Here is a 20348-nt window from a genome sequence, read left to right as displayed (position 1 = left end):
ACGTTGGTAGGTAGATTGGTGACTCAAAAGTGTCCATATGTGTGAGTGTGTGTTGCCCTGTGAAGGACTGGCGCCCCCTCCAGGGTGTATTCCTGCTTTGCGCCCAATGATTCCAGGTAAGCTCTGGACCCACCGTGACCCTCAATTGGATAAGTGATTTCGGATGGATGGATTGTTTTATATTAAAAAAAAATAATGTTATATATTAATAAAACAATCTTACTGCTAAGATAAATTACTTTAAAGGGAGGCTCTGAGTGCTATACCGCCAGTTCTGGGTGTTTTCCGTGCTAAGATATAGATTTATATGCAAGTATAATGATATGGCATTAGCATCTGTGCTAATCATTAAATAATTTGTGGATAGTTAAGGTTGATGCCCAGGAGGATTGTGTGGAGGGGATCCTGGGAAAAGTGCTGACACACTCATTAAAGTAAGAAGGAGGAACATGGTGGGGGGCTGATACTTTGCTTCACCTATTGGCAGCTAAATAGATTACACCATGTCTTTGGTTCAGCGTGCTGGACTTGCACTTTTACCCGACATAAAAGCTTGTAATCCTGGTGCTCTGCCAATGGAATTGATTAAGCACAATTAAGATGTCACAGGTGGGCATTGTGCCCTTGATTCAGAGTTAATCTTGTGTCTAAAGTGTTGGGAACATTTTCCCTTTGAAGTCTTGATTTATTAGCATCCTTTTGGTCAGTATTTAAACTTATTTCTATTAGATTAAAGCCGTATCAATAAAATTAAAGCTGCAATTATATCATTTTCCCATTTCCAGATGTTAGATATAATAGACATTTCCTTTTTCTGCAGAGTAAGATCATATAAAAACCCAGAACATTTTAGAACATACTTATAACACATTCATTCATTCATTCATTATCTGTAAGCGCTTATCCAGTTCAGGGTCGCAGTGGGTCTGTAGCCTACCTGGAATCATTGGGCGCCAGTCCTTCACAGGGCAACACAGACACACACATTCACTGACACTTTTTGAGTCACCAATCCACCTACCAACGTGTGTTTTTGGACTGTGGGAGGAAACCGGAGCACAGGAAACCCACGCAGACACGGGGAGAACACATCAACTCCTCACAGACAGTCACCCGGAGCAGGAATTAAACCCACAACCTGGAGTCCCTGGAACTGTGTGACTGCGTTACTACCTGCTGCACCTTCGTGCCGCCCACTCATAACACAGTGTTTATGTGTTATTCTATAAATTTGGTTGAAAAAAAAAGTTAAGTCTATGCCTCACAACAGTGTGTGGCCAACAGGAGCATGCAGCAAACTATAGCATCAGGACAGCATCCACAACAAAATGAATAGCTATTAGTTACGCTATATATGAGGTGTCCCTTCAGTTATAACTCATATAACTCTTATAACCCATAATAACTCCTCTCTGTTTACCAAAACTGCACATTTACAATCTGCTTACAAGAAACAATCCACTAATGCCTTAAGAAATGGCTTAGTGGTAACTTCAAACCTGTGCCTTCATTCAGTATGCGCAGATCTTGAAATATGCAATTAGCCGCTGCCTATGTCATCACCCACCCATCCACCAATCACCTGCAACTCAAAAACCCAATCCCTCCTGTTGACTGGATTGGTTCTTTAGATTTATGATGTTACAAACCCTGGCTGCCTGAACTTGTTTAAGATTGTCTTTGGACCACTGCTGTGTCTTTGGCACTGACTGCTCATTTCACACGATACGTCTTCTAGCTCATTAACAACACACCACGGGCAGGTTAACAAAGTAAAAAACTGGATTTTCACTGAAGGGGTCTCTAACAGTGTTTTGTGCTTGTATAAAACCAGTACTACAGTTAGATCATTTTTTGGTCATATTACACAAGATTCATTGTAGTATATTATTCAAAAGACAACATTCTGGCTTCTATTTAATTTTAGTGGGTTTAATTTTAGCCCCCTTCTAGTAACCAACTGACATTTCACCACTTCGCTCTGGGCCAAGGCCAATTATAACTAATAATTTCACCCCATGATGCCCCCAACCCCCCTCACCACACCTACATACCACAGAGTGAAACAACCACCATCTTAAATCAGTGTCCTTCCTGTAGTTATTTCTTGCCTGTTTCACTTGGAAATACTTGGAAACATTCACTTGGAAGAAAAGAGAGTTCTGAAATCTGACTGAGGCCGATTTTAAGGGAGACAAAAGGCAGAAGGCTACACACACTAGTCATGTTTTGTTGTATGATATTGGCTGTGTCTGAACTTCATAGCCCTTGGATCACAAAAAAATATCAATATCTGGTTCATTTCATGGTTGGAGTTGTTGGAAAGAATTGAGAATATTGAACTCTTGATGGAAAGTTCCACTGACCTTCGTGGTGCTACCACTGCTGGCAATTGCAGGGGTTTCTCTCAATGCTCCATTGGATTACAATGAAAATAACTGGTTTGTTTTCTACCGCCTACCATCAACAGGTAAACACAGTTTTCGACTGTGTCTGCTTGTTTCAGTGTGAGAAGCAATTAACATCCAATTATACCATGCTTCATTTCTCACCAGTGGTAACTGCTATCTCATGTTTGATTTACTGATTCAGTTATGTGATGATGTAAATGTAATTCACTTCAAAACGAGTAGAAAGAGTTCCACCATATGTTCAACACACCCCTTTTAACCTTAAGATGCACTCCTTATAGGTATAAGACACAACTTTTATAATCCCCATTCAAAAACTGCACATGAGACTAAGGTCACCAGGCTCTATGTCACGTGTGGGATAGAAGGGTTTAAAGCCCCCAACCACTGCAAATCAGTGGAACCATCTTCTCTAAAGTCTTGAAGCTATATACCCAACACCCTTGGGATAAGCAGGGGTGGTGTTTAAACCAAAACAAATCATTCAAAGATGACATTTGCATGGCTGAACGCAATCAGTTCCTCACAGCGACATTTGCAGTGTGTAGACTTCCTATCAGTTTAGAAAGACCGCAAATGTGGGCAGTCTTTAAAGAACATAAATGTTTGGCCATATATCGGCATGATGTTTAAAAAAACTGATTATATAACGTCTTTTAGTTCAGACACAAAGCAGACGCCGCCATTCACCATCCTGAAGAGAGCTCTGAGCCAAAACGTGGAGGGGGAGAGAAATATTTGGATGGGGCTCTGCAGTGCGTCGATATATCAGCGGTAGAATTGAGCTCCTCTCGGCTCAGTCACACTTTAATCTCTCCTCCTCTATTGAGACCCTCGCCACTCTCCCCCTCCGTCCTATTGACAAAGGAAAATAGCTTTGCCAACTTGACTGACAACTTTGTCTACCTGACAGAAAGCATAAAGCAGAGACTGAACCACACTAAGACTCTGTAGATTACATTCCCTTATTGTAGACTTTAGCCTCAAAAGGGGCTATTGTGTTTGTGTGTGTTTGTGTGTGTGTGTGTGTGAGAGAGAGAGACAGAGAGAGGGAGAGAAAGAGAAGAGGGAGAATGTGTGTGTGCGTGTGTGTGTATCTTACATCCACAAAGTAGTTTCTCATAGACTAATCTCTTTGTCTCCTTTCATACAATCCTATCCGAACCACTGCCCGGCCTGAAGCCCTCTCTGCAAAATCATCAGTTTTCTGGCACAACAGAAAGCTTGGCCCCCTGGTGTGTGCAAACTCATTCCACCTTAAAGCTGTCAGGAGGGAACAGGCGTCAATGTGTGATTTCAATTCCCAAAATGAGACAATGGAAACCCACGCCCACACAAACCACAAGGTCAGATTGTGCCCCGCTGTACAGTAGGTGTGACTTTACTGCAGTTTTATCTCCAGCTGCTTAAATCAGTTCATTCACTGCACTGTAATTTGTTTAAATGGGCCCAAGTGAAGCTCATGGATGAGAATTCCATTACCTCCATGCTCTCTGTGTTTGGCCTGACCTTTCATAGTTGCTCAGTGTAATTACTGCCTGAGACCATGACTCTCCCAGCAGCCTCCATCAAAAGTCTCCCAATTATACAATCATTATAGTGATGAACATGACACGAGCAAAAACTACCTTACACCTACAGCTCTCTCTCTCTCTCTCTCTCTCTCTCTCTCTCTCTCTCTCTCTCTCTCTCTCTCTCTCTCTCTCTTTTACTGAATCAAATGTAATGTTCATTTTTGTACGTTTTAGGGCATGACTAAATTTAGATACAGTTTTGCCAAAGTATTAGAACAGCAGACAAGAACACACCACACTCCTCGCAGACAGTGACCCCAAGGTGGGGGTTGAGCACACAACCCTAGAACCCTGTGAGCTGCCTCACTAATTGAAAATGTATGTATAAGTGAATTGTGTATACACAGACATTCCATCCTCATTAAATTTAATCTGTAAACCAAGTTGGAGCCAAAATGTAGATGACATCTAAACCTATATTTAATATTATCATTCCAATGCAGTGAATAGAGTAGCTCATTAACATGTAGCCTCCTAGTTTAATGTATGTTAGCAATGTAAATGGATGAGAGAACCCTGTTAAACTCACTTCAACAATTTTGACAACTTTAAGGCATTTAACCCATCATGAGCAATAGAGAAGTCACAGTTCAAACAGTGCAGCGAGCAACACTGGATGGTCTCTATCAATCTGTGTGTGTGTGTGTGTGTGTGTGTGTGTGTGTGTGTGTGTGCGTGCGTGTGTGTGTGTGTGTCTGTGTCGCTCCCACAGTTGGTCAGTGGTCAGTCTCTGGCAGTGTGGGGAAGGTGGGGGTTTGGTCAGTGGTCAGTCTCTGGCAGTGTGGGGAAGGTGGGGGTTTGGTCAGTGGTCAGTCTCTGGCAGTGTGGGGAAGGTGGGGGTTTGGTCAGTGGTCAGTCTCTGGCAGTGTGGGGAAGGTGGAGGTCTTGTATATAATTTTGAGTCCCTGATTTTGTTGTATTTTGAACATGAAAGAAGTAAATATTTGTCTGTTTCTGTCTCTCTCCAGTTTAGTGGTGGGTGTAGAACAAGTCTTCTCTGGTCAGCCAGACTTTGCATTGCCTCCCCGTATCTGTGGCCAGTATATGGTCCATTATTCTTGGAGTGAGACAGGTGTTCTACAGTGGAGTGTGCAGTTGGTGTTGGTGTGAGACAGGTGTTCTACAGTGGAGTGTGTAGTTGGTGTTGGTGTGAGATTGGGGTTCTACAGTGGAGTGTGTAGTTGGTGTTGGTGTGAGTTTGGGGTTCTACAGTGGAGTGTGTAGTTGGTGTTGGTGTGAGACCGGTGTTCTACAGTGGAGTGTGCAGTTGGTGTTGGTGTGAGTTTGGGGTTCTACAGTGGAGTGTGTAGTTGGTGTTGGTGTGAGATTGGGGTTCTACAGTGGAGTGTGTAGTTGGTGTTGGTGTGAGATTGGTGTTCTACAGTGGAGTGTGTAGTTGGTGTTGGTGTGAGTTTGGAGTTCTACAGTGGAGTGTGTAGTTAGTGTTTGTGTGAGACAGGTGTTCTACAGTGGAGTGTGCAGTTGGTGTTGGTGTGAGATTGGGGTTCTACAGTGGAGTGTGTAGTTGGTGTTGGTGTGAGTTTGGGGTTCTGCAGTGGAGTGTGTAGTTGGTGTTGGTGTGAGTTTGGGGTTCTACAGTGGAGTGTGTAGTTGGTGTTGGTGTGAGATTGGGGTTCTACAGTGGAGTGTGTAGTTGGTGTTGGTGTGAGACAGGTGTTCTACAGTGGAGTGTGTAGTTGGTGTTGGTGTGAGACAGGTGTTATACAGTGGAGTGTGTAGTTGGTGTTGGTGTGAGACAGGTGTTCTACAGTGGAGTGTGTAGTTAGTGTTTGTGTGAGATTGGGGTTCTACAGTGGAGTGTGTAGTTGGTGTTGGTGTGAGACAGGTGTTCTACAGTGGAGTGTGTAGTTGGTGTTGGTGTGAGACAGGTGTTCTACAGTGGAGTGTGCAGTTGGTGTTGGTGTGAGACAGGTGTTCTACAGTGGAGTGTGTAGTTGGTGTTGGTGTGAGACCGGTGTTCTACAGTGGAGTGTGTAGTTGGTGTTGGTGAGAGATTGGGGTTCTACAGTGGAGTGTGTAGTTGGTGTTGGTGTGAGATTGGGGTTCTACAGTGGAGTGTGTAGTTGGTGTTGGTGTGAGACCGGTGTTCTACAGTGGAGTGTGTAGTTATTATTTGTGTGAGATTGGGATTCTACAGTGGAGTGTGTAGTTAGTGTTGGTGTGAGATTGGGGTTCTACAATGGAGTGTGTAGTTGGTGTTGGTGTGAGTTTGGGGTTCTGCAGTGGAGTGTGTAGTTGGTGTTGATGTGAGTTTGGGGTTATACAGTGGAGTGTATAGTTAGTGTTTGTGTGAGACAGGTGTTCTACAGTGGAGTGTGCAGTTGGTGTTGGTGTGAGATTGGGGTTCTACAGTGGAGTGTGTAGTTGGTGTTGGTGTGAGTTTGGGGTTCTGCAGTGGAGTGTGTAGTTGGTGTTGGTGTGAGTTTGGGGTTCTACAGTGGAGTGTGTAGTTGGTGTTGGTGTGAGATTGGGGTTCTACAGTGGAGTGTGTAGTTGGTGTTGGTGTGAGACAGGTGTTCTACAGTGGAGTGTGTAGTTGGTGTTGGTGTGAGACAGGTGTTATACAGTGGAGTGTGTAGTTGGTGTTGGTGTGAGACAGGTGTTCTACAGTGGAGTGTGTAGTTAGTGTTTGTGTGAGATTGGGGTTCTACAGTGGAGTGTGTAGTTGGTGTTGGTGTGAGACAGGTGTTCTACAGTGGAGTGTGTAGTTGGTGTTGGTGTGAGACAGGTGTTCTACAGTGGAGTGTGCAGTTGGTGTTGGTGTGAGACAGGTGTTCTACAGTGGAGTGTGTAGTTGGTGTTGGTGTGAGACCGGTGTTCTACAGTGGAGTGTGTAGTTGGTGTTGGTGAGAGATTGGGGTTCTACAGTGGAGTGTGTAGTTGGTGTTGGTGTGAGATTGGGGTTCTACAGTGGAGTGTGTAGTTGGTGTTGGTGTGAGACCGGTGTTCTACAGTGGAGTGTGTAGTTATTATTTGTGTGAGATTGGGATTCTACAGTGGAGTGTGTAGTTAGTGTTGGTGTGAGATTGGGGTTCTACAATGGAGTGTGTAGTTGGTGTTGGTGTGAGTTTGGGGTTCTGCAGTGGAGTGTGTAGTTGGTGTTGATGTGAGTTTGGGGTTCTACAGTGGAGTGTATAGTTGGTGTTGGTGTGAGATTGGGGTTCTACAGTGGAGTGTGTAGTTGGTGTTGGTGTGAGATTGGGGTTCTACAGTGGAGTGTATAGTTGGTGTTGGTGTGAGATTGGGGTTCTACAGTGGAGTGTGTAGTTGGTGTTGGTGTGAGACAGGTGTTCTACAGTGGAGTGTGTAGTTAGTGTTGGTGTGAGATTGGGGTTCTACAGTGGAGTATGTAGTTGGTGTTTGTGTGAGTTTGGGGTTCTACAGTGGAGTGTATAGTTGGTGTTGGTGTGAGATAGGGGTTCTACAGTGGAGTGTGTAGTTGGTGTTGGTGTGAGATTGGGGTTCTACAGTGGAGTGTATAGTTGGTGTTGGTGTGAGATTGGGGTTCTACAGTGGAGTGTGTAGTTGGTGTTGGTGTGAGACAGGTGTTATACAGTGGAGTGTGTAGTTAGTGTTGGTGTGAGATTGGGGTTCTACAGTGGAGTATGTAGTTGGTGTTTGTGTGAGTTTGGGGTTCTACAGTGGAGTGTATAGTTGGTGTTGGTGTGAGATTGGGGTTCTACAGTGGAGTGTGTAGTTGGTGTTGGTGTGAGACAGGTGTTATACAGTGGAGTGTGTAGTTAGTGTTGGTGTGAGACAGGTGTTCTACAGTGGAGTATGTAGTTGGTGTTGGTGTGAGATTGGGGTTCTACAGTGGAGTGTGTAGTTGGTGGTGATGTGAGTTTGGGGTTCTACAGTGGAGTGTGTAGTTGGTGTTGGTGTGTGATTGGGGTTCTACAGTGGAGTGTGTAGTTGGTGTTGGTGTGAGACAGGTGTTATACAGTGGAGTGTGTAGTTAGTGTTGGTGTGAGACAGGTGTTATACAGTGGAGTGTGTAGTTAGTGTTGGTGTGAGACAGGTGTTCTACAGTGGAGTGTGTAGCTGGTGTTGGTGTGAGATTGGGGTTCTACAGTGGAGTGTGTAGTTGGTGTTGGTGTGAGGTTGTGGTGATTATGTAATTGGAATGCTGTCATAGTTGATGAGTCACCATCTCCGTGGCGCGAAAAAATTAATAAACTGAGGTTGTAGTGAAATGCATTCTGGGATATCAGACTCTCTCAAATCTTCAGAAGCCATGTCCCAGTGCATCCTCGATAATACAGGTGGAGCAAGAACACATCCAGGTATTTGAACTGTACTTGGCTAGATGTGGACTTTTAAATGGAACAGTACTTGGGCTGAGACTGATGACATTTCCCAAGAACACGAGAACACAAGTACAGACATGAACTCGTATTGAGAAACGGCTAGTCTGTGCTCTCTATTTACAGCCCAATACCACTGTATTTTAGACTGTTTTAGTTTCATTGTTCCAGTGAAACAGATGTGTGTTTTTGCTATGTTTGATCATTTGGTTTAATCTGATTGGACCATGGTCAGCAGCGCTGAATGGATGTTTGGATCTCTGATTATTACAGGGAGTGAGACCATGAAAGCTATTTATAGGTGCATTTCTTTAAACTTTTAATATAGTTCTGTGACATTGTGCAGGCAGGGACTCTGAGGGTTGCTTGTCCCATCTAGTGTAGTTGTATTTGCTGAGTGGACTTGGCTTTACACTCTCTCTCTCTCTCTTTCTCTCTCTCTCTCTCTCTCTCTCTCTCTCTCTCTCTCTCTCTCTCTGTCTTCATCTCAACTGTTACGTGGCACATTGCCAAAATGGATTGTATTTAACTGCCCTTGTCTGATCTCGCTTTATTTGACCTTTACAAAAACTAGCCAGAGCTCAGCTGAGAGACTTTTTTCCAGCATCTTATTCATTTTTAAGGTGTTGCTTTTCTAAGGTGGTGCAGCAGAATATGTGAAAGGGCAAAATGTTACATTACCACTAGAGGAAAACTATGAGAAATGCAGCTCTTATTCTTAAAATACTTTCTCCTCAGTCACACAGGGGAGTTTTGATTGCTCAGAATGTAAAGAACCAGGGCTTTATTTTTAGGTAATGTAATTGAATATGGCCACAGTAAACAGCTTAAATGAATCTAGGAGGGAAAGGTATGACATTGTGTGGACTTTTTATGCTAATAACAATTAAACAAACAAAAGGAAATGGTAATCTACACGTTTAATGTGTTGGATTGTGGCAGATCCTAACACTGAAGCAGACACGTAGACAGCTAAACCCTTTTTAATTAATTAATATTTTTATTTTGTATTTTTTGTCAAATAAAAGAACACAATAAAAGTGCAGTGACTGTTGTAGTACATTGTCGCTGTTAATTCAACATCAAAATTGTAAAAAATCTAGTAATAAAGGGCAATCAGCCATAACATTATGACCACCTCCTTATTTCTATACATTCACTTTCCATTCTTTCAGCTCCACTGACTATACAGGAGCACTTTGTAGTTCTACTGTTACAGAATGTAATTTGTTTGTTGCTATACTTTCTTTATCCACAGACTAACAGGTTAGTGTGTGCTGCTGCAATTTTTTAAACACTGCAACCACTCACTGTCCACTGTAGACACACATACCTTGTGGGTCCACCTTGTAGATGTAAAGAACAATATTAGCGTCACTGCAGCACTAAGAATGGTCCACCACCCAAATAATACCTGCTTTGTGATGGTCCTTTGGTAGGCCAGAATATGGCAGGAATTTTGTACTAGGAGGCTATCTGCCTACAGCAGGTATCATGTTTAACCAGCATGGCTCAACAGCCTTCTGTAGAACAGTCTAAAAACATGTTAATCATGAGATAATTTCAGGTAACTGTTTTAAAAAAAATATATGCATTGTGTAGTGCAGTACATGATCCTGTTAATAATCAACAGGGATAAATATAGGTGGTTTTATTTTAGATTTTGATGCATTTTAATAGGCACCTGAGATGGCCTATCCCCATGTCCCACATTTACAAACTTAAAGACCTCATATATAGTATATTTACATTAATATTTCCTATGATTTTTGCAGTAGTCCTTTATAATAAACTGCCTTAGAACCACAAGAGACGGCTTTGTCCAGAGGATTTTAAAGTACCTTTGCTTTTCCTACTGGTTTCCTATCCATGAATTAATAGTCTGCTCAGAACCACATGTCATTAACTGTAGTGTTTCAGTAGGGGACAACCTACTTCCATGAATTTATGTTCTTTGGTTTTCCTAATGGGACACTTAGCTGTGGCTTAATCACCTCTTCAGTATTCTTCCCTCACTGACCTAGATGTGTTTTATTTAGTGAGAGTCATTAAGTTACCTGTAAATATCTCCAACCTGCCCATCCATCTTTCCAACATGAACCCTCCTTTTGTAACTGTAATTATATCACGTCTGCTTTGCCTAGGAGCGGTTCAGCACCAAATTCATTTATTTTGGTGTCAGCGTATGGCAAAAGTTGATTGCTGGACCCCTGTGGCCTCTAAATTATGGCAAAGTCTAGTGTCCTACTGGGAGGATGACCTTCCAAGCTACAAGTCAAAGTCAAATAATTTTGTTTCCCAAAATCCAGTATAAAATTTAACCCAAAAAGATTACTTTATTCCTTCTGAGTTTCTCACAGGATCTGCCCCTAAATAGTCAATAGCAGTCAGAGTCTGCATATCAATGCTGTGTTCATCCAAGAGCTTGTGTGGTTCTTGTTACTGCTGTGACTGGAGAGCCGTGTTTTTTTTGGGGGGTGTTGCTTAGCATGTGGTCAGTTTGATTGGTCAGCAACTGTTGGGTGGCCTTGTGTACTCTCTCAGTCTCTTACTTTCCTCCATCTAAACTTCCCATATTTCTGTCTTTCTTTCTTCTGATTGACCACTTCCATTAAATAATGGCTGTTTTACATTCACATATTTATAATATGTGTCCATTTTTTCCCCCTACTGTTAGTAAACTTTCCACTATTAGCTGATCATATAACACTGCATAACCTAAGGATAAATTAGTTATTATAACCATTAAAACCATACAGTTATAGTTAATAAGTATGGTACATAACACAGCAATAATATAAAATGCATGGATGATTTTATGAGACAGAGGCAGGAGTAAATGTCCTTGAAGAAATAGGGGCATATAAAAATTGAATGGTTTCCATGTAATTCTCTTAAATTCTCTTTCATTAAATAATAATAAGTAACTAAATAATAAGCAATATATGCTATATAATTTTCTGCAGTCACACTGTGTTGGCAAACAATCGTTTTGCTTTAAGTGGTACAACGCTGGCCCTATAATCTGGAGATCACTGGTTTGAAAATCCCTCCTCTCCCTCCACTTCTCTACTCACAGTGCCAACATGGGCATCTATCAGCTGATGTGACAGATCTGGGTAGTTTGTATTCTTTTCCTGCATGTTATGCTATTTAGTGTCTTTGCGTTAGCCGTTCAAAAAGATCCAGGGAGTTGGCACCACATGTCTCAGAAACGTATTCTCACCCCTACCCCACAGCTGGTGTCATGGCGTGCAATCAGGAAGGTGTCAGCAATGTGTGGAACTGGGGATGTCTAATAATTAGGTACACAGTTCTGCAAAAAACAGGAAATACATGCCATAAAAAAATAAATAAATGCCACTGGAAACACAAATGACTTTCACAAATCCCAGTGGAAGAAATTAAAAAAAGAAAACAATTTTTGAGAGTTATTCACAATTTAACATTTTTGAATTTTGAAATATCTTCATATTTTCATGCATTTTTTCTCCTGTTAATTTAAAGCTCTTTCTGGCTCAGTGGGAAAGCCTTGTGTGCTTTATTAGGAAGGATCATTTGAAATGCTGCATGAAATGTGTCAGTTGAAACAGTGAAGTGTGAAAATGTGAAAGAGATTCCACATTTTATGCCATTTTTCAATCACTTTTTTGACACTGTCCAGGAATTTAACCACAAATTACTCTTAAAAACTAAAAAGAAGGAAGTTTATTATGGACCTACATGAATGATTGCTTCCCCAGTATTAAGCATATGTTAAAATGTTATCCAAATTCAATGAAACAATATATTTATTTCACACATATTTTGCTTTGCTATATAAATGTGTATTGGTAATGGCCAATAACTGGCCCTATCATATACATTTCTTGAGTCCTAGATGCCCTTGAGTTACACCTTTGTGAACCTTCCTCAAGAGCCCACATAAAAAACTAAATTAAAACTAATTTACTGCCCGTGTAGTCCATGCTGATAGTCCTATGCGCTTGAGCTGACAGGAGAGATATATTATCAGATCTATGGCAAACGCTCACAAAACAGATAAACACACTGACCTAGTTATTATAAAAGCTCCGGTAAAGATGTGTCACACAGGTCACTGTAGTTCAATTAAAGCAGAAATCAGTGTTTCCTTTTGCATGTGAAAAGCAGTCTTTTATACTGATGAAGGACAAAATAACTGGAATGTTTGGAATGGCCTTACCTTTTTAATGGCATGTAAGGTCAACGTCAAAGGGAACAGATTGAACAATATGTGTATAGTCCAATTTACAGTTTCTTTGAAAATCTGTGCTTTCCCTCTTTCCACAAAGAACTGATTTGTGTGGCACACCCACACAGCAGAAGGCCTGACTCGGTGGAGGCAGCATAAAAAAAAACCCATACTCACTAAATCTAGGAAATGCCTTTTTCTGATCCCCCAGGCTTTCTGCTCTCTGAACAGAATGGCAAAGTTAATACCCAATGACACAAAACAAGCTGTGTAAAAAGCACACGCACTCACATACACACATAAACACAGCACTCCAAAGCACTCCCTTATCCACATCTCATTCCCATTACCCTTAGTCTATGCCATCTTGAATTATAAGGTGATGTTGGTGGAGACGTGAGGTTTCAGGAAATCACAGGACTCCTGCGAGGATGAAAATGTTGATCACAGGATGCATTACTGTGGAGCATATCATGAAGGCACCAAACCCAACCTTTCCGATATACCCTAAGAGCTTTTTAATAAGTAGAAACAGGAGTCTTCAAAAATTAATCAGTTCCTAGAGATATGAGGAAAATCCTCTGCTACTGACTTGCATTTCAAAGCCTTGAGTGGGAAAAAAAATTGTACCAAGGACACAATAAAGGGTGAGGTAGACATTTAGTTTAGTGGCAAGGATTAGTGATGTCAGGAGAAGCCTGGATCTTTACAGAGGGGAAAGTAAGACTTTTAGAGCTTCAGCTGGGGCATAAAGGTCAAAACTCAGGTAAAAAAAAAACAAGAAAAATATATATTTGGTGGGCATCCTGAATTAAATCAGATATTTGGAACATGTAATAATGAACTTTATTTAACCTTTTAGGGGCAGATCTACTGCTTTTGTTTGTTTTATACATGCTAGATATTCACTGGCCAGGCCTCTAGTATTACTTCAACAATGCTTTGCAACATCTTCCGCACCGTATGAAAATCTAGAATTCATTAGTTAATCCTACTGTGAGGTCCTAATTATGTTCTATACCTACTTATGACATGTTAGGCCATCAGTTCAGCTACTGGAGGCCTAGCCAGTGAAAGAGCCTATTTGGCTGTATGTACCAAGGAACTATGGAGAACCTCTCACTTCTTCACTCACTTCTGTTTAGCCGTTTAAAGATGTATCCCAAGGGGGCGCCATTAGCAACCACATAGTGTTTTATATCAATGACACTCTGCCCTTGTTTTGACTGTGGAGAGGCATCTGAAAAAAGCATACACATACATGAATAAATAAACAAGCATATGTGAAGAACCACCCCTCCAAAAAAAAAAAAAATACAAAAAAAGACAAAGCACATCACTGACGCAACAAGGAAGCAAGAGCGTGTGAGGATGAGGCTTTGTGTTAGAGAGTGTGTGCTAATTAACACATAATCTGAGAGAGAGGAGGGGAGAGTCTTGTCGCTGAATTCACTGGAGGGTCGTCTGCGCCCCGGCCCGAGCCACCGAGCTCCACTGAAGCCTGATTGACTTTGAGGGGATGTTTTACTGAGAGACATTCACAGGTGCCAGCCACAGCCAAGAAACTGCTTCCTCTGCAAATACAGATGTCATCTGTCACACTTCAGCTGTTCTCTAAACACTCCAGATGTATTCAAGTGAGATAAGGAATTACAAATTAGCCACAGAGGAAATGGAGACTAAAAGAAGGGGAACACACACAAACCAATTTCAGCTGGATGAGTGTGTGCATGTAAATAATACATACACCACCCCATATACACACACATAAACAAGCACATCTAAATAAAATGTATGTGTTTATGTGGATGTTTATTTCTAGGTAATAAAATATTAATTCTTTTTCTGGATATTCATACATTTATTCATTCCCGTGTCAGACCCCTCACTTAGCATTTTATGGAAGCCAACAGCATTGAGTAGATGGAGAAATGTAAGGAGATATTCATGTGTTTGCTTAAACACCAGCCTTATACATTACCCCTAGGGGCTTTCAAAGTGGTGGCAGTGGCCTGATTTTAAAGAAGGACAACAACTGTACGCCATAAGAATACATTAAAGATAAAACCAGTTAAACGCAACAATGTCTAATCTGTTGGCGTATTGTTTTCTGTAATTCTTTTAAAAATAATTGCTGTGTATATTTGACTATCACAGACAAAACAAAACATGTATTTCCGCATGTAAGGATGTGTAAATTTTGTATAACTAGTTTGTTGCATTTTTAATACACCTTGACTTACAAGTGAATCAACTCACAAAGTTTCAGAGATACAAGCCATCACTCTGTCAATTTTTTTGCTTTATGATGCGAACTGAGATCTGAGTTACGAGCGAACGAGCTTATGCCACCCGACACTAAGCAGCCCAGCAAGTCACTTTCTTATCTTGCCGTGCAAACATCTCTTTCGTGTCCCTGTTTTATTGTAGCATTGTAGCATTAAGTGTGTAGGAAGTAAGTTAAGTGTTAGAGCACAAAAAGAAAAACTCCCCCAACTCCCTCCACCAAGCTCCTCCACCTCCTCCAGCATCTTCATCGGTTTCATTTAATACAACCGGTTTATTTCTTGATATTCTTTTTTATTATGTATTATTATTTTTATACATTATTTGTTTTTTATAAAGTACATTTTTCTTATTTAAAAACACAAAACAAAAAATGGTGTTGTTTTTGGGGAGCCGGAACAGATTAATAGTGTTTCAATTCATTTTATAGGGGAAGTTTGATATACGAGCAAACTGAGTTACGAGCTCAGTCACAGACCAAATTAAACTCGTAAGTCAAGGTATTACTGTACATCCATTCTGACCTGCAGCACATTCCAAAACGTTGGAACAAGCGCAGTTTAGGGTCAATGATGAGGTGAAATAATGAAATAATGATGTGATATGAAAAGGTGATGTCATGAGGTGTTCGCAATCATGATTTGGTTTAAAAGTCCTAGTTCTTCAGCAGCTAAAATGTCTGAGGATTACCACTTTCTAAACAAATGAATGAGAAAATGTTTGAAATGTATGTTCCTCAAAAAAATAAAAAATAAAAATAATGGAAAGTATTCTAGGAATCCCAGTGCTTAAAGGAAAAGGGCATATGATCTCACAGACTGAAATGAATCCAGAAATGTAATTTATTCAGTGTTAGTCACAAGTATTAACTCTTAGGATTACTCGTGATTATGTTGGAAAACCTTTTTTCAAGCACAGTCATGTGTAATTACATCTAAAAAAAATGCCAGTAATATCTAACTGTGCCATAAGGAAGCCTTATGATCATGATGTCCAAAAGTGCTGTCCACTTCTCTGTGCTTGGAGGCATCAGGAACGGATGGTCACACAGTGGAAATGTGTATTGTGATCAGATAACTATATATTTCAAGTATAATGTGTGTTCTGAACCAGAGAAGAAGGGGACCTTCGGTGACAGCACCATTTCACACAACAGAACATGCAGCATATGCAGCCTTCAGTGCCTCATCTATTCTGAGGACATGCCTGTGTATTTCTACAACCCAAACCACAACCAGAAGAAGGTGCAGGTGTTGGAGTCCCACCCTACCCACAGTGATAAATTTTACAAACACCTGTTTCCTATATTTATATAAGTCATTTATACGGTCCCAGCTTTTTTCTAGTCTGTGGTCGTATCTGTTTAGTTCCAGCCTGGCATTCTCTTGATATAAACACATGGGAGGAGAATGGATGCTGAATAAGAATCTTAGAGTGTTTCATTATCATCAGATCTCCGTAGTTCTTCTGCGGATGTTAATTGGCTGAGCAGACCCAAACCACAGTGAAACATGCTTATTTCCAGATGTCTGTGTGCAGCTCTTGTAATGTGCTGGAAGGGAGTGTTTCAGCTCTCAGGTAAGCCATCATTGTCTTGTTTTATATCCCTTTCGCAACTTCCCACATCAATCACAGCCAATCCCTTTCACTTTCTTCCTCTCTGAGATTCTCGTGGTCTGTGAGAACTGTTTGTGTGTGTGTGTGTGTGTGTGTGTGTGGTCTAGGCAGCGAATTTGTTGGGGGTTGTGCTGTGAGCTGATTAACTAGCTGATGAAAATAACAGAATGGTGTGATTATGAGTGAGAGATTCTCATAGCCTGTGATCCACAAGTGCCTCATATGCTCTGTCACCGCATTAACTGGATGAGTCCATAATTTGCATGTACACTATATGTCCAACAGTTTGTTATATAGACAACACAGTGAATTTAGCTCATTTTCACAGGCATCTGTGCCCTGTGGGTGGACATTTTAAACATCTAACACTCAACTGATCCCGTTAATACTGTAATGTCCATGTCCTTACAGCCCTTAGTGATTAATTTTTTACCCAGTAGACTCTGGCCAGTAGTGCCATGGTTACTGCCTTCGTTTGGAAGAGCAGATGAGTGGCTGCTGCAGTGTGAAATGTTTAACAACTCCTGATGTTGATTGGCTTAATAGAATGCGGCTGACAATGACAATTCTGGGTTGCTCTGTTCCAGAGTTGCTGTGACTGAATTTAGTTCCAGGGCCAGGTATAAATGGATAGAGTCAGGTCAGAGTAGTGGTTTATTCTCTGTTTACAGCAGATTCAGATCACAGTGATATATCATACACATGTGGAAACAGTGCTGGGTTGTTATTTAAGGCTCTAATATTTTGTAGTGAGGTCCAGCTGAGCTTGTGAACAGTGGGTTAAAGTAGCCAACACATCTTGTGCCATGTTAACCACAGCCCCAGAAAACACACAGATGCAACATTTTCCTGGTTTTATTTCCCATCTCAAACAAAAATGTATACAGACCAGTTTTCTGGTCTTTTACACCACCGAGGACAATATAACATGCTGCAAATGACCCCATTCAGCTCCACTGTGTGATAACACTTTATTTGAGGCTCTGAGTTCTTACTGGAGTTTCTTTAGCACGTCACATCCACACACAAAATCACTGCTTACTCTGATGGACCTACTTTTTATTGGTTCCTGCTGGGAACTACATTTTCTGGTTTGGAAACCAATTTACAATGGTTCACCATTGGTGGTAAAGGCTTAAACAGGTCCAGGGTCCTGGGGTTGGAGGTTCGAGTTCCGCTCCATGCTGCAACCCCTGAAGAATACTGTCACATACCTCAAAATGGAAATGGAAACATCACCCTCAAATTGGGCTGAGTGATGGAGCACCAACCACTGTATTTTGGATCAGCTGGAGTCATGTTGGTTATCCAGAACAAATGATCCAGTATGTGTACCTGCCTTCATTAATGTTCACAAATGCGGATCACAGAACCCCTCCCCAGGGAGCAGAAACTGTTACAGCTGTATAGAAGCCCACTCTCCCTATTAATACACTTTTTAATTTCAGAGATGGATTAGCAGGTGTCTACAGACTTTTAGCCATAATTAATGCCAGGCTACATCCAGGCCTCTATACAACTGTAGCTTTGACCATAATGAGTCCAGAACAGCTCTATATACTGTATGTACAGGACGGTTAGACTGAGTTTATATCAACATACTTCCTCAGAGCAATTTGCTTGTGGACTCTGCAATGTTAGAGTGATTTTTTGCTTGGATGGTTGCAAGTTTAAAATCATTCCTGAAAATTTGTGTTTGCATGAAGCTTGTAAAACGACTACACGTCAACACCGTTTCCAACTGAATAAATAATTAAGGCAGCCAACGTTTCATTTGCACAGAGCTTTACTTGTTTTGTCTCGTGAAATTGTAAGCCTAAAGGCCTACGCACAACAGATTCACACATGTCAATGTACTGAGGCATTTAAGCTTTGAGACAGACTATACATAGAAACCTCACACCTTCCGTTCTTAATGAGACTTGTGTTGCACTTTGAAACACATTTTAGTGCTACAGAAAATGACACGAAGTAGTACCTTTGACATCTACATTTCTAACCCTTTAAGGCTGAGCATGATTCTGCAGACCCATTTATAACAGATTCCAAACCTGTTGTGAGACAGCCAAATACCTTCACCACTGTTTGAAATATCCACAAGGTACAAATTCCACTTCATTAGGTTTTCTGTCAGTATGCCATAGAGAGGTATCAGCAGGGCTTTTTTGGGCCCCATGAAAAAAGATCACATTGGGCCATACTATGCTACCAGCACAGGCCATTTTAGGGTGCCTGTCAGTCACAGGCCATTAGAATCTTCCTAGTATTCCTCTTCTCATACAGCATTCCTGATGCCACTTATAGTAATGTTGTATAGCCTGAAGAAATCCCACTCTACCCCTCTTAGATGATCATGTTTAGGAGCCATTTTTGACAAATATTTTCCTCAACCAATCAAAAGTTTATATGTATTGTATAATAGTTTCAGTCAAAGCAGGAGATTAGATTAATTTTGAAAACTGCAGATGTAGTGTTACCAGGTTCCAGCCTAACTAAGTCCACCCAAGATTCCTTCATGATGGTGGCTGAAATGTATAAATGCCTTTGAAGGTAGTGACGATGAGCCCAGAAATACTTGAATCATGGTAGGAGTGTGATGTGACGCTGCATCAAACTTACATCCAGACTTGAGTATAATAGAAAAGCTGTGGATAGATTTGAAGAAAGTGTAAGATGATGCACAGCCCTTCAATCTTAGAATTGGTGAAAATATCCAAAGCTACATTTTCAGCTTTAATCTAGGTTCAATAAAATTGTTTAATTGCACATGCAGGCCGTATTCTGTATGAAAGAAGACGTATCGGCAGACAAACAGTCAGATCAGTGCTTTGTCCGTTCTGTCTGATTACACATCATATTTTAGAAGGAAATTGCAGTACATCACATCTGACCTGGGCCTTGTTTCTCAAAGGCATGGTTTATTTGGATTATTATAGATGTTTGCCACTGATGGATGTCTATTATGTACTCTAAATTATTTCCAGCAAGCATCCCACAGCTGAACTTTCACCAGTGAAACAGGGCAATGCTATACATACTGCACCATTGTTAATATTGTATACTCTGTATATAACTTAGTTTACTTGTTATACTTACACACTTCTGCTGTATTGTGTTATATACAGTAATATTATTCTATGGAGTCCGCGTGGGTTTCCTCCGGGTGCTCCGGTTTCCTCCCACAGTCCAAAAACACACGTTGCAGGTGGATTGGCGACTCGAAAGTGTCCGTAGGTGTGAGTGTGTGAGTGAATGTGTGTGTGTCTGTGTTGCCCTGTGAAGGACTGGCGTCCCCTCCAGGGTGTATTCCCGCCTTGCGCCCGATGATTCCAGGTAGGCTCTGGACCCCCCGCGACCCTAAATTGGATAAGCGGTTACAGATAATGGATTATTCTATGGATATTTCTGTTGTACACTTTACTCCCTGTACATACAAAGTTTTTGTATCGTAAACACTATTAGAATATACACTTTCTTAACAGCTCTTTGACTACTCTTTTTTTAATAGTAGCAGCTTTATTGGTTCACTGAGAACATGACAACTTGTACACTTTCTTTTTTACAGAGCATGATGGTGTTTGTGCTGTGATCTCTTCAGAAAAGTCACCCAAAATGTCTGAATTCCAGTCTTACACTGCTCAGGCATGTCAACACATGGAGAGGACAATCTGTTAAAGCCTCTAAGTTTACATCTCTATATCCAGGCCAGAGACACACTGGTAAAAAGTTGGTTTAAACAAACCCCCCCCCTCATATAAAACTCTTTGGTAAAAGCATGTTTGGTTTTGACATGATTAATTAATAAATATAAATGACCAGCAGTGCCAACATGTAGAAAGTAACATTATCATAAACTGTCTGTCATACAGTAAAACAGCAATTATAACATTCATTTTTGGTCTTTCTTAATAATATATGCATC

This window comes from Hoplias malabaricus, chromosome 3 (assembly GCF_029633855.1).
Source record: "Hoplias malabaricus isolate fHopMal1 chromosome 3, fHopMal1.hap1, whole genome shotgun sequence".
Classification (NCBI taxonomy): Eukaryota; Metazoa; Chordata; class Actinopteri; order Characiformes; family Erythrinidae; genus Hoplias; species Hoplias malabaricus.
This window is presented reverse-complemented; position numbering follows the sequence as displayed.